Source organism: Stegodyphus dumicola, chromosome X1 (assembly GCF_044657685.1).
Source record: "Stegodyphus dumicola isolate Sdum_Otavi_A_Nest chromosome X1, ASM4465768v1".
Taxonomy (NCBI): domain Eukaryota; kingdom Metazoa; phylum Arthropoda; class Arachnida; order Araneae; family Eresidae; genus Stegodyphus; species Stegodyphus dumicola.
In genome coordinates this window covers 85,534,465-85,549,681 of record NC_140780.1, presented here as the reverse complement: position 1 = coordinate 85,549,681, position 15,217 = coordinate 85,534,465, and the positions used below count along the sequence as shown (strand labels likewise).

The 15,217-nt window shown below is 29.5% G+C and overlaps 1 protein-coding gene across 1 annotated transcript in view; it reads left to right on the top strand.

Moving 5' to 3' along the window:
- LOC118196790 (uncharacterized) overlaps positions 1 to 15,217 on the top strand; it is a 468,824-nt gene that overhangs the window by 386,725 nt on the left and 66,882 nt on the right. The window lies entirely within an intron of this gene.

Sequence of the window (15,217 nt, the reverse complement as noted above, 5' to 3'; positions counted from 1 at the left end):
TTTATAAGGAAGCAATGTTTAATATAATTCTATGGAAACATACTGAGCTACAATTGACTATTTATTTTGCACATAAAATAGCTGAAAATTAAGTAAGTACTATTCGTCTTCTCTCTCACGTTTTCTCTGTAGTTTCAATAAATTTATATACCTAACAATGACAGAATTAATAAAACAGTTGAACGGTAGTAAAGCATTCTTCGTTAACTCCTCGTAGCTGAACTCAGTGGTGTCAGGAGTTTCGTGGTTATTCCCATATGTAACTTGAAATGAATCTGTTCCTTATTAAAAGTCTTCACCAAGTTATCTCTAAAGTGGAGATAAATCTTCATTGCTTTGCCATAATAAGGTATCCAAAAATATACCTCTAAGACAGATAGTTCTCGACTGCTTTATGATAATAAATTACCCGCCTTTCTCCATTAAAGGACAAGTGTATTCATTTATTTTTGTTTACAGTATATTTATTCTAGCATGGTTCCGTTTACAAGGAGTATGTCAAACACCTGGCATAGGCATCATATTTCATTAATTATTATGTCATATTTTATAAGTTACAATTTTTGATTTAGCACTGATATCAATCCAATAGCTATCTAATGAAAACACATGTTTGAGATAATTATTGATTAAATATTAATTTGCCAAAAATAATTTATGGAATTCAGCAGTGTAATGTCATTCCTAACTGCAGTGAACGGATAACAATCCAATAACTACAATCATCACGACAATACCAGTATAACAATCGCTGATTTATATAATTTACATTTATACAGGTACTTATTATGAAATTCGTTTTTGAACATTATCAGTTTATTCATTAGCCTATTGCTTTCTATTAACATACATTTGCTCGATTATATCCGTACACTCAAGTGTTAAAAAGAAACATACTTCTCGCACATTTGCTTCTTGAGTTAGATGACAGTTAACGACAGATAAAGGGGCAGTTTTACTGTCAAATACTTAACAGTAAATTCAAATTTCTTTGTTGACATATTAGCACATATATTTTGTGTCATACGTATTATATTATCTATTTTTACGACAATATAAAATATATAATTTAAAAGAAAATAAGAGGAAGGGTAGGGTCTTAAGGGAGAAAATATACATCTGTATATCTTCTGGCTCTTTGATAGCTGATGTTTTAATCACTATGTAATTCTCGATCAATAAAATAATCTGAAATTTTTAGATATACAGAAAATTCTATACTGAAGTACCTTTCTTATTACAAGCATTAACATCATTTTAAATAACATTATCTTGCACACGGAAGGCATACAGGTTTGTTTCAAATTAGGCAAAATTTAGTTTTCGAATTTGTCTTTACTTTTTTAGTAAATCTTTATCTTCGCTGTCTGCTTGGAAATGAAACGAAATTTACTACAAAGACAATGCCATTCCAAAGTATTTTCATAAAATGCATATTTTGTTGAAATTCTCTCTTACTAAACTAGATGTTTACGTATTTCTGTAATGAAAATATGAAGGAAGAAATATATTGGAAAGTTAATATAATGTAAAATCTTTTAGATATCTAATAAAAAATATAATAATCAATATGAAGTATTAAAATGCAAACTATATAAACATATAAATAAGAAACTATGTAAACTATACAAAATAATAAATTATTGTCGTATCATCCGTATTGATATCGCGCGTATACTCAAAGCAAACTGAATGAATGACTACTAATGTTGAACTAATACACCTTCTATCACAGAGTTTTCACAAGAAATGTTTTCTCTTAATTAACCTTATAAACCTTTTGTAAACTACATTTAAATAATGCCAGTTTCATAAAAGTCCTATTAAAATTCTAATATATAACTTTCTCTTAATACAGCATACTGAACTTCATTTAATTAGCTGAACTAAAATTTGATTGCATTTTAAATCACAACCATTTAAATTCATGCATAGCTTAGAGAACAACATTAAGGACTGAGTAGAAAACAGAAGCGCTTGCGAATAGATCCTTTTATTCATGGCTTGTGTTTAAACTGAATTCCCAACTTGCGGCAACAGTAGATTTAAAACGACAAGAATCCTGAGATATCTAAAGAATGTAAAGCTTTAGTCATCGTGAATTAAGCCGCAATTCCCTTGATATAAACGTTTCTCTTGGCAGTTCCCAACTTATGCTTCATTTCATCCAAGAGTTTGAAAACTCCATTTCCTGTGGGAATATCGTTTCCTATCTTATACCTTCGAAAATAGTTGCCTCAGTTTGGCATAAGCTCAGACCCTTATCTCAAGGGGAGGAAGTAGTATTGATGGCTAAGACAAAGCAGAATACAGTTTGTATATATCTAGAGAACGAGTCAAATTTTGACCCATATATGTGGCTGAGTAAATAACCATATCACCGTCTTTTGATCTCTTCAAAGACATTTTAATTTTCCCTTTTCCTTTTATTATTTTATGGGCTATTTCATCAAAGTCTGTTTAAGGCTTTTCTATGCAAAGATGATTGTGTTTCAATTGACTTACTGATGCCCTTGCTTTCAAAATAATTACAAGTCTTTGTTGAATAACAAAGGAGCAAAGACATTAAGTTTCAAACAATTTAATGCCTTGCTTATACTTTGTTTCCGCAACAAATTAATAGCATAAAAAATTTCCTCTAAAGTGATGCTTCCGTCAAGCTGTATATTTTGGATAAATACAAGGGTGAAATCATTAATCATACTAAATTCTTTACCATTTATTCTATAATCCTTTCATTTTACTGTTACATGATAGTTTTTGAAAATTCTAATTTGGTTTCTAAAGGATTAAAATCTTCAAGGTGAATTTACGTTGCCTCTTTTAATTGCATCATACAGTAATTTATGGTGAGTAAATGGTAAATGACATTCGTGCAAAGTTCAGATATAATAAGCCAGAGCTCTGATTGTAAAATATGAAATATTAGTTAAAATGTTTTTAGTTAATGGGCAGATGGAGTTCTCTTTAAATTTTATTTCATCTAATTTAAGATTTACAAGGGATAAAAATGTTTAAAATAAAACTAAAAATAAATAATCTATTTTTATAAGGAAGCAATGTTTAATATAATTCTATGGAAACATACTGAGCTACAATTGACTATTTATTTTGCACATAAAATAGCTGAAAATTAAGTAAGTACTATTCGTCTTCTCTCTCACGTTTTCTCTGTAGTTTCAATAAATTTATATACCTAACAATGACAGAATTAATAAAACAGTTGAACGGTAGTAAAGCATTCTTCGTTAACTCCTCGTAGCTGAACTCAGTGGTGTCAGGAGTTTCGTGGTTATTCCCATATGTAACTTGAAATGAATCTGTTCCTTATTAAAAGTCTTCACCAAGTTATCTCTAAAGTGGAGATAAATCTTCATTGCTTTGCCATAATAAGGTATCCAAAAATATACCTCTAAGACAGATAGTTCTCGACTGCTTTATGATAATAAATTACCCGCCTTTCTCCATTAAAGGACAAGTGTATTCATTTATTTTTGTTTACAGTATATTTATTCTAGCATGGTTCCGTTTACAAGGAGTATGTCAAACACCTGGCATAGGCATCATATTTCATTAATTATTATGTCATATTTTATAAGTTACAATTTTTGATTTAGCACTGATATCAATCCAATAGCTATCTAATGAAAACACATGTTTGAGATAATTATTGATTAAATATTAATTTGCCAAAAATAATTTATGGAATTCAGCAGTGTAATGTCATTCCTAACTGCAGTGAACGGATAACAATCCAATAACTACAATCATCACGACAATACCAGTATAACAATCGCTGATTTATATAATTTACATTTATACAGGTACTTATTATGAAATTCGTTTTTGAACATTATCAGTTTATTCATTAGCCTATTGCTTTCTATTAACATACATTTGCTCGATTATATCCGTACACTCAAGTGTTAAAAAGAAACATACTTCTCGCACATTTGCTTCTTGAGTTAGATGACAGTTAACGACAGATAAAGGGGCAGTTTTACTGTCAAATACTTAACAGTAAATTCAAATTTCTTTGTTGACATATTAGCACATATATTTTGTGTCATACGTATTATATTATCTATTTTTACGACAATATAAAATATATAATTTAAAAGAAAATAAGAGGAAGGGTAGGGTCTTAAGGGAGAAAATATACATCTGTATATCTTCTGGCTCTTTGATAGCTGATGTTTTAATCACTATGTAATTCTCGATCAATAAAATAATCTGAAATTTTTAGATATACAGAAAATTCTATACTGAAGTACCTTTCTTATTACAAGCATTAACATCATTTTAAATAACATTATCTTGCACACGGAAGGCATACAGGTTTGTTTCAAATTAGGCAAAATTTAGTTTTCGAATTTGTCTTTACTTTTTTAGTAAATCTTTATCTTCGCTGTCTGCTTGGAAATGAAACGAAATTTACTACAAAGACAATGCCATTCCAAAGTATTTTCATAAAATGCATATTTTGTTGAAATTCTCTCTTACTAAACTAGATGTTTACGTATTTCTGTAATGAAAATATGAAGGAAGAAATATATTGGAAAGTTAATATAATGTAAAATCTTTTAGATATCTAATAAAAAATATAATAATCAATATGAAGTATTAAAATGCAAACTATATAAACATATAAATAAGAAACTATGTAAACTATACAAAATAATAAATTATTGTCGTATCATCCGTATTGATATCGCGCGTATACTCAAAGCAAACTGAATGAATGACTACTAATGTTGAACTAATACACCTTCTATCACACAGAGTTTTCACAAGAAATGTTTTCTCTTAATTAACCTTATAAACCTTTTGTAAACTACATTTAAATAATGCCAGTTTCATAAAAGTCCTATTAAAATTCTAATATATAACTTTCTCTTAATACAGCATACTGAACTTCATTTAATTAGCTGAACTAAAATTTGATTGCATTTTAAATCACAACCATTTAAATTCATGCATAGCTTAGAGAACAACATTAAGGACTGAGTAGAAAACAGAAGCGCTTGCGAATAGATCCTTTTATTCATGGCTTGTGTTTAAACTGAATTCCCAACTTGCGGCAACAGTAGATTTAAAACGACAAGAATCCTGAGATATCTAAAGAATGTAAAGCTTTAGTCATCGTGAATTAAGCCGCAATTCCCTTGATATAAACGTTTCTCTTGGCAGTTCCCAACTTATGCTTCATTTCATCCAAGAGTTTGAAAACTCCATTTCCTGTGGGAATATCGTTTCCTATCTTATACCTTCGAAAATAGTTGCCTCAGTTTGGCATAAGCTCAGACCCTTATCTCAAGGGGAGGAAGTAGTATTGATGGCTAAGACAAAGCAGAATACAGTTTGTATATATCTAGAGAACGAGTCAAATTTTGACCCATATATGTGGCTGAGTAAATAACCATATCACCGTCTTTTGATCTCTTCAAAGACATTTTAATTTTCCCTTTTCCTTTTATTATTTTATGGGCTATTTCATCAAAGTCTGTTTAAGGCTTTTCTATGCAAAGATGATTGTGTTTCAATTGACTTACTGATGCCCTTGCTTTCAAAATAATTACAAGTCTTTGTTGAATAACAAAGGAGCAAAGACATTAAGTTTCAAACAATTTAATGCCTTGCTTATACTTTGTTTCCGCAACAAATTAATAGCATAATAAATTTCCTCTAAAGTGATGCTTCCGTCAAGCTGTATATTTTGGATAAATACAAGGGTGAAATCATTAATCATACTAAATTCTTTACCATTTATTCTATAATCCTTTCATTTTACTGTTACATGATAGTTTTTGAAAATTCTAATTTGGTTTCTAAAGGATTAAAATCTTCAAGGTGAATTTACGTTGCCTCTTTTAATTGCATCATACAGTAATTTATGGTGAGTAAATGGTAAATGACATTCGTGCAAAGTTCAGATATAATAAGCCAGAGCTCTGATTGTAAAATATGAAATATTAGTTAAAATGTTTTTAGTTAATGGGCAGATGGAGTTCTCTTTAAATTTTATTTCATCTAATTTAAGATTTACAAGGGATAAAAATGTTTAAAATAAAACTAAAAATAAATAATCTATTTTTATAAGGAAGCAATGTTTAATATAATTCTATGGAAACATACTGAGCTACAATTGACTATTTATTTTGCACATAAAATAGCTGAAAATTAAGTAAGTACTATTCGTCTTCTCTCTCACGTTTTCTCTGTAGTTTCAATAAATTTATATACCTAACAATGACAGAATTAATAAAACAGTTGAACGGTAGTAAAGCATTCTTCGTTAACTCCTCGTAGCTGAACTCAGTGGTGTCAGGAGTTTCGTGGTTATTCCCATATGTAACTTGAAATGAATCTGTTCCTTATTAAAAGTCTTCACCAAGTTATCTCTAAAGTGGAGATAAATCTTCATTGCTTTGCCATAATAAGGTATCCAAAAATATACCTCTAAGACAGATAGTTCTCGACTGCTTTATGATAATAAATTACCCGCCTTTCTCCATTAAAGGACAAGTGTATTCATTTATTTTTGTTTACAGTATATTTATTCTAGCATGGTTCCGTTTACAAGGAGTATGTCAAACACCTGGCATAGGCATCATATTTCATTAATTATTATGTCATATTTTATAAGTTACAATTTTTGATTTAGCACTGATATCAATCCAATAGCTATCTAATGAAAACACATGTTTGAGATAATTATTGATTAAATATTAATTTGCCAAAAATAATTTATGGAATTCAGCAGTGTAATGTCATTCCTAACTGCAGTGAACGGATAACAATCCAATAACTACAATCATCACGACAATACCAGTATAACAATCGCTGATTTATATAATTTACATTTATACAGGTACTTATTATGAAATTCGTTTTTGAACATTATCAGTTTATTCATTAGCCTATTGCTTTCTATTAACATACATTTGCTCGATTATATCCGTACACTCAAGTGTTAAAAAGAAACATACTTCTCGCACATTTGCTTCTTGAGTTAGATGACAGTTAACGACAGATAAAGGGGCAGTTTTACTGTCAAATACTTAACAGTAAATTCAAATTTCTTTGTTGACATATTAGCACATATATTTTGTGTCATACGTATTATATTATCTATTTTTACGACAATATAAAATATATAATTTAAAAGAAAATAAGAGGAAGGGTAGGGTCTTAAGGGAGAAAATATACATCTGTATATCTTCTGGCTCTTTGATAGCTGATGTTTTAATCACTATGTAATTCTCGATCAATAAAATAATCTGAAATTTTTAGATATACAGAAAATTCTATACTGAAGTACCTTTCTTATTACAAGCATTAACATCATTTTAAATAACATTATCTTGCACACGGAAGGCATACAGGTTTGTTTCAAATTAGGCAAAATTTAGTTTTCGAATTTGTCTTTACTTTTTTAGTAAATCTTTATCTTCGCTGTCTGCTTGGAAATGAAACGAAATTTACTACAAAGACAATGCCATTCCAAAGTATTTTCATAAAATGCATATTTTGTTGAAATTCTCTCTTACTAAACTAGATGTTTACGTATTTCTGTAATGAAAATATGAAGGAAGAAATATATTGGAAAGTTAATATAATGTAAAATCTTTTAGATATCTAATAAAAAATATAATAATCAATATGAAGTATTAAAATGCAAACTATATAAACATATAAATAAGAAACTATGTAAACTATACAAAATAATAAATTATTGTCGTATCATCCGTATTGATATCGCGCGTATACTCAAAGCAAACTGAATGAATGACTACTAATGTTGAACTAATACACCTTCTATCACACAGAGTTTTCACAAGAAATGTTTTCTCTTAATTAACCTTATAAACCTTTTGTAAACTACATTTAAATAATGCCAGTTTCATAAAAGTCCTATTAAAATTCTAATATATAACTTTCTCTTAATACAGCATACTGAACTTCATTTAATTAGCTGAACTAAAATTTGATTGCATTTTAAATCACAACCATTTAAATTCATGCATAGCTTAGAGAACAACATTAAGGACTGAGTAGAAAACAGAAGAAAAGATACATCTTTTCTTCTGTTAAGGGAGAAAATATACATCTGTATATCTTCTGGCTCTTTGATGAAAGTATAAGTGTACATTATCAGTTTACAAGATCATCTATCAATTCGTACCTGCATCCTTGAAGTTTATTAACTACGTGCAAAACACTGTACATTTTAAGCACTTTTTATTATGTTAGAAGATGTTATGTATATCACTAGCACTGAAAGATGATGAAAAGTGCATCGACAATAGAGCGGTAATATGACTGCTGTTTTGCATCATAGAAAGTGAAAGAGATAAAACTGAAAAACTGAAGTTTAACCTAGTGGATTCATTGATCACGTACGATCTCGGGAATCAGTAATATACGTTTTAAGTTGCTATTAGAATTGTTGTAGTATTATTATATTAACTATTGTTTAGTAATGGTTGAAGGATATGTCATGTGTTCTAAAGAGTTTATCATTATGTTGTCTTATGCTGACAAGCCTACATACAGCTCATCTTAAACTCTACATTGTTTCTTAGATTTTCCTTGTTTCCAGTGTAGGAAATACTGACCGTAGTTATATTTATCATAAAATCTGAGGAAGAAACATATGTTTAAATTCGAAGCTTTTTGTGACTTATTTCTCTGGGTTTTATAAATAATATAAATTATTTATCAATAAATCAGCTTAAAATTTCTGTGACATAAAAATTATAAAGTCATTAAGTTATATCAATTCAGGAGCAGGAAAAATGTACAGTGCCCTAGCCGAGATTCTAACACTGGACCTCCCGATTACTAGCCGACGTTGTATTCATTTACATTTCGAAAGTGCGCAGTAAAAAGGGAAGAAATATGTCAAAAGCTATTAAATCATATTTATAAATTACATGACATATTTATGCATTCAGAAATTGCACCGTATTTCAAGTTGTTAAACATTTTATTATAGAAACGTGATTTTTGCTTCTTCTTGGAAGCGTTTCCAGCCTAACTAATGCACTTCGAATAATAGCGAGACAGTCGACGATAGTTGCCTTCAATTCAAGAACTTTGTCCTTAAATTCATTACCTAATTTGCATATTAACCGAGGACAGTACAAGTAAAAATAAGAGCAAAAAGAATAAAATAACTGATTAATAAACATAAAATGACGCACAAATCAAAGACTGGGGCTTTAGAGTTACAACAAAAACAAAACAAAAAATAAATAAATAAAATAATTTTTTTTTTAAATTCACTGTAATTGAAACTTTATATGAAATTGGTTTGAATTTTGCTTAACATTTTAGTTTTTAACAAACAGTAGTCTTATAGTTATTATTAAACTGTATTATTGAAATTACCTTACCCATCATTTCATCAAACACGATGAACGATAACCGAAAATCACTGTAATACCCGAACTACTCTAGTGCTGAATATCTTGTATTCAAATCTTCCAACGGAACTTCTCAGCGTTATACGATGCTTTAAACATGGAACACCTGAATTCCCCTCTAATGGATAGCCTAGGGATGTAATATCGAATACTTTTAGTATTATTACTATTCCTGCATATACTATAATTAATTTATGCAAGTATGATTTTCACACCATTAATTCTTTAAGTCCTTGTACGCTAACGACGTCATAAATTTTAACTTTTTACAACAACTGCGTTAATTGTATTTTAATAACTACAAAACTTGCAATATTGAACATGAGCAATTCAAACCCATGCTCTTCAAACATCGAAACCTTTGTTAAACTTTAGTATCAAATATTTCTTCAGGCTCTATACACAATATGGAATTAGCTGGTAGAGCTTCCTACTCTATTTGCATCCTAAGAACACATGAACACAAAAAGTCGTTAAATATTGAAACTTCAGTCTTATACTTTATTTCAATATGAAAAGAAAGTGGTAAATGGGATTTGAGATGAATTTCGTGATACATGAGATATAGCAAAACTAGGGATCCTTACAAATCATTCATGAAAATTACACCTCTATGTTAATAATTGCCAAGCAAATAATCGTATATTAGGTTATACTGAAAGTTGCATAAAATGTTTCCTCGACAGTTACATTCTTTCATCCAAACCTTCAAAGTAACCTAATTTTAAAATATATTGTTTTAATAAATAATTCTGTACATCGTTTTTCTGAAGACAGAAGCAGAAATTCTTAATGAAAAAAATATGGAAAATCAAGCATTTTAAGTACTTAAAGTGTTTCTAACTCCAACAGATTTGAATATGCTTCGAGAACCTAAAAAGGATTTCGGAATTATATTGTCGACTGCGCAGATGGTGTTTGAATCATGAAGGCAAGTGCCATAAGGTTGAACATGCATGATGTTGGCCTCAATAAAAACTTGAAAACGGGTTTGTTCATTCTAACCAAATGAATTTTCACCGTTCTTGACTTCTTATTCATTTTAAATCATTTGTTAATTTGCTCGTACTTATTAGAAGGAAATAAAAATAATAATGATGAAATTCTGGCCAATGCCCTACAGAGCGGGAAATCTAGGCATTTCTGCCATACCCTAGCTATGCAGTTAAAATACATTGTCAGTTATAAGCACCAATGAAGTTTGACAAAACTTCTACGATCATTTAGTAAATTACCCGTAGAATGAGTCAAATGTTATGAATATTTAAAGAATTCTGGAATCTTACATCGAAAAAAGAGAAATTCAATAAATTATTCAACTTTCCAAAAAATAAGACAAACATATTAGTAAATTTTCTAAAAAGTCCGAAAATAATATCGACAGAATTTAAAGCTACATGCTCGCAGAAATAATTCAACACATAGAATGAAAAATCTTTCTAAAATCATTATAAAACTAATTTACTTTTTGCTAAAATTTATAACATTTTCCGAATTTAAGATACTTATCTCTGACTATAAGTTATTAACATTAGAAAATATTACAAAATACTGTTTAGTAAACGTGATTTTTATTGCTAAAATCTAAAAAATTAAATACTTAATTTATTTTCCTACAAAAATTATATTTGAATAATATTCTTCTTATAATCCAAAATGCACAGTTTGTTGATTTACGTGACATTTTGTAGGGTCTTACGCTTGTTAACCAGTTATCTTATTATTCTTGCAAATTCCGTCATTCAAATTAGTTAACGCACGTAACAGCAGCGTTGTTTTGTTTACGAAAGAACTTAAGAGAGCTTTAGTTGACCGCATCGCTATCATTTATCTCATCTTCTTTTGAATACCTGAGTGAGATATAGCCTTACTAGCCGTAACTGCTAGCTTAAGTTGAGGGCTTGAGGTAAAATTTCTGTAGGCTTGGAAATCTAATATTTTGAAATAATTTTAAAAATTTGATTCTTTAAATTTTGTACGAATTTTTAATTCAAATAAGACTAAGGATGTTTTCACAGTTTATAAACATATGTAGTACAAATGGTGTTCGCGGAAATTTTAAGGGTGTGCATCTTTAAAAAATCTTCATCTCTGCCTACTTTGAATTCCACTTGATAATGGAAAATACATTTGAGAATAAACTCTCCCGGATTTTATAAAGTTTTAACTGACCACCAAATATGTAAGATAAGAGTATTCGCAGATCATTACAAGGCATAATTGACATATAATTTATTTTATTTTTCTGCGAATATTTTGGCAGTATATACATACTTATTTTCAATCATTCCTGGAAGCCTAGAATTTTTATCACTCTGCATACTTCCAAATGTTTAATTTTACACCTCTAATAAAATAAACGTGCTTTCATTTTGGAGGTAATCAAACGCGGCTGAAAATTTCAGACATCCAAGAGGAAGTTTTAGATCAGATAGTTCCAGCTACTAATCCTTCGAAATTTTGCCGGAAATTAATTTAAATTTTGAAAAAGTAAGTTTTATGTTTTTCAAAATACGCATCACGTGCCATTTGTAAAGTTCGGTGTTAAAGATCGATCTCACTTACCGTAGTTAATTAATTGAAAATTTGAACAAGCTCTAAGCTTGCTAAATACTTAAAAGGAAAACGATGTACTAGTCAGTAATAGGAGATTCGTGTAAGAGTAAATGTAAAACTCAGTTTAGAATTAGTTCCTATAAAATTATGTTTTCCAAATAATGTTTATTGACTATTTTTAATTATTATATTATTTTAAAAGCTACAACCTAATTCTTTTATTCAAATACTAATTTATAATATAAAATATTTTTAAAACCCTCTCAGCGTTACGGCCGGAAAATTCCCGTACAGAAGGTTGCCTTCCACATTCATTATACATGAAAATGTCTACTATCTTTTAATGTATCTGATTTCAGTTTGGATGTATATTGGAAGAAAAGGAATCAAGGTACAAAATGAAAGAGTCATTTTTTAATTAAAATCAAGAAAATATCACTTATTCATGACATTTTGAGGAACTTTGAACTTTCAGGGCTAAACCCGTAACGATCAGAGGGTTAAATCAAGCAGATTCAGTACGCATATTTAAGAATCCCCAGAAATTTAAATAACAGGATATAAGAATCATATATTTAAAGCAAACTATTCTATAAAATAATTGCAAACGATATGAAACACCTTTCCATAACATTATTTCATACATTAAAGAAATGAAGATAATTTTTATTTATTTTATAAAGAAACCACTTAATTACTCAAGACGTAGCCTTCCACTGTTTTCACCGGATCGTTTGTGCACGAGGCTTGTAATATAATTTCCAATAACTGAAGTTGCAACAGTTTCTACTTTGACAAAATTTGACATACGCGTAGTGAAAAAAATAATTTATTCTTCGAGGTATTAAAATAATTTTTCCTTGAGCACAATTTTGCGAATAAATAATATCGATTTCTTCTTCAGCATCAGACGAAATAATAACAAAATTTAGAAAGAAAATTAAGGTCTATTGATTCAAAGAATGATTGTGCCTTAGTTGCAAATCTCAGCTTCGGAAAACGGGCGGTTTAGTTGAATCTCTAACAAAGCAGTATTTGAGAAGGCAGCTGTCCTTTTCTATATCCTGTACAATGTGCATATGACTGCAATTCTACATTTACTATGCAGTTTTCTATAATGCAGAAATACACGCAGAATATTTCAGTTTAATTATACGATAAAATACTGCATAAAACACTGTCGTTTTTTAGTCTCCGATCTTTAATAATATAACAAAATCGATCCGTATGTAAGATTATAGCTGTCGAGCTTCATGTTGATAATGTGTAAAAATAAAAACCGAAAATAGGGATATAGTCACATGAAAGACAATGTAGTTCACAGTAGACTTAGATTAACGCAAAAAGAGAGCTGCTCGTGAAAGAAATAACTGAGTTCCAGCCTGATTCTTTAAAATTAATTCTAAGAAGTCCAGGGACTGAGTTTTATTCGGAAGATCCTACTGAATCTCTTTTGCGAACCATATATCTAACACACGAATCCAAATAACTTAATTTAAAACTCATGTACATTACTTGTAGTAACGACAGAGATAATAAGATATTTTATGTATAGAGGTATATTATTCATGAAGGATTTGGATAACACTCCTACTTTCCCAGCGAAAGCTTACAGTTTAGATGACATAGCTGCCAATCTTCATTATGATCAATTTATATTTTGAAGTGCATCGAAGAAAAAATTCGAATATTTAAAATATTCTCACAAAAAATCTCATAAAGCTGAAAATATATTCTTATGTGTTATTTTGTATTCTTAACAGAAGTATCAAGGTACTTATACAGAAAATAAAAATCTGCGCCTACTTCTCAAAGTATTTATTCTCGCTATGTGATGTTTCATTTGGAATTTCAAGTAAGCGAATTTTTAGTAATTTTGCATATACTATAATTTAAATATAAATAGTTTTAAATAAGTACAGGTAAACCTCGATAGAAACATTCCTTTTCTTTATTCCTTACTATGATCAATGAGATAGAAACTCAATTCGTTTGACATTAGCTTCTCAATCAATAGTCTATTTTCAAATTTTAAATTATATCAAAGAATTTATATGAGAATAATTATGTATTCTTGTAACGAAGAGTAAGCCGCTGTTTTTGCACGCACTGAAATTATATTATATTAAATAATGCAAAGTGATATATTTCATCATTTATAATAATCTGATGCGACATTTAACAAATCCTGTTAATACGTATACAAAACAATGACCGTCAAACTGTATTTTAATTGAATATTCCAGCTAAATATCACGAATGGCGATACTTGAAGAGAGTCTCTAAAATACAATAGTTACATTTGTTTTTAGCTTAAAACCACTGCCGGATCTAAAATAAATGTATTTATGCAGAGTAGTGGCAAAATGTTTCACGTTGTGTAATCTCACTGACTGATTAATCCCGGCGCAAAGATGAAATAATATCATTTCAATCAGGCGCACTAATTACCATGCATATCGAATTTTCATTATATGGATTTTCCTGTGGATACAAATTAGTCCGTAAATAGAGATTAAGGGGACATCTAACGCACATGTGCTTTATACTATGTTTTACTTTATTTTTATAAGCTTGTTTCTTAAAATATAACCCATCTTTTAATCATCATAAAGTATTATTGTTAATGCAAAAATGAGTCAAACATATGAAATATAAGTCCAATTTTATTTAAAGGAAATACAAATACAAGCCTGTACTTAGGCGCTTTCGGTCAAGGCCAAGCCAGTTTTGCTTCGAAATGTTGCATTTTAAATCCAAAGAAGGAGACTTAATTAACACCCCTAACGTTTGCGAAAAAATTTTATGATTCACAAGCAGAAGAGCATACAATGAGCGTTACGGTTTTCTGTGATCCAAACATTTCGCCACAGTCCTCAGATTTACCGCTGTGTGACATATACTTGTCACTATATAACTTTTATCTCTGTTTTATCAGGTTCAATGTTTCTTCTAACCTTCTTCGGAAACATACAATGACCTGACTAGGAACAGAGAGCTTACTAAAGCTATGTTCACTAATTGTAGTAAGTAGACAGGATACAGACGAAGGGTATACAAGACCCTTTATTTTTCTTTATATACAATGACTTCCGTACTTCGGAATACAATGACCCTCCACTCGGGGTCTAACGTAAAAGGTATAAAAATAAAACTAAACTCTAATTTAACTTTAGAATAAGATTGGCCTTATAATAACAGGAAGCGTATGTAGCACAGAGACTGTGAACACT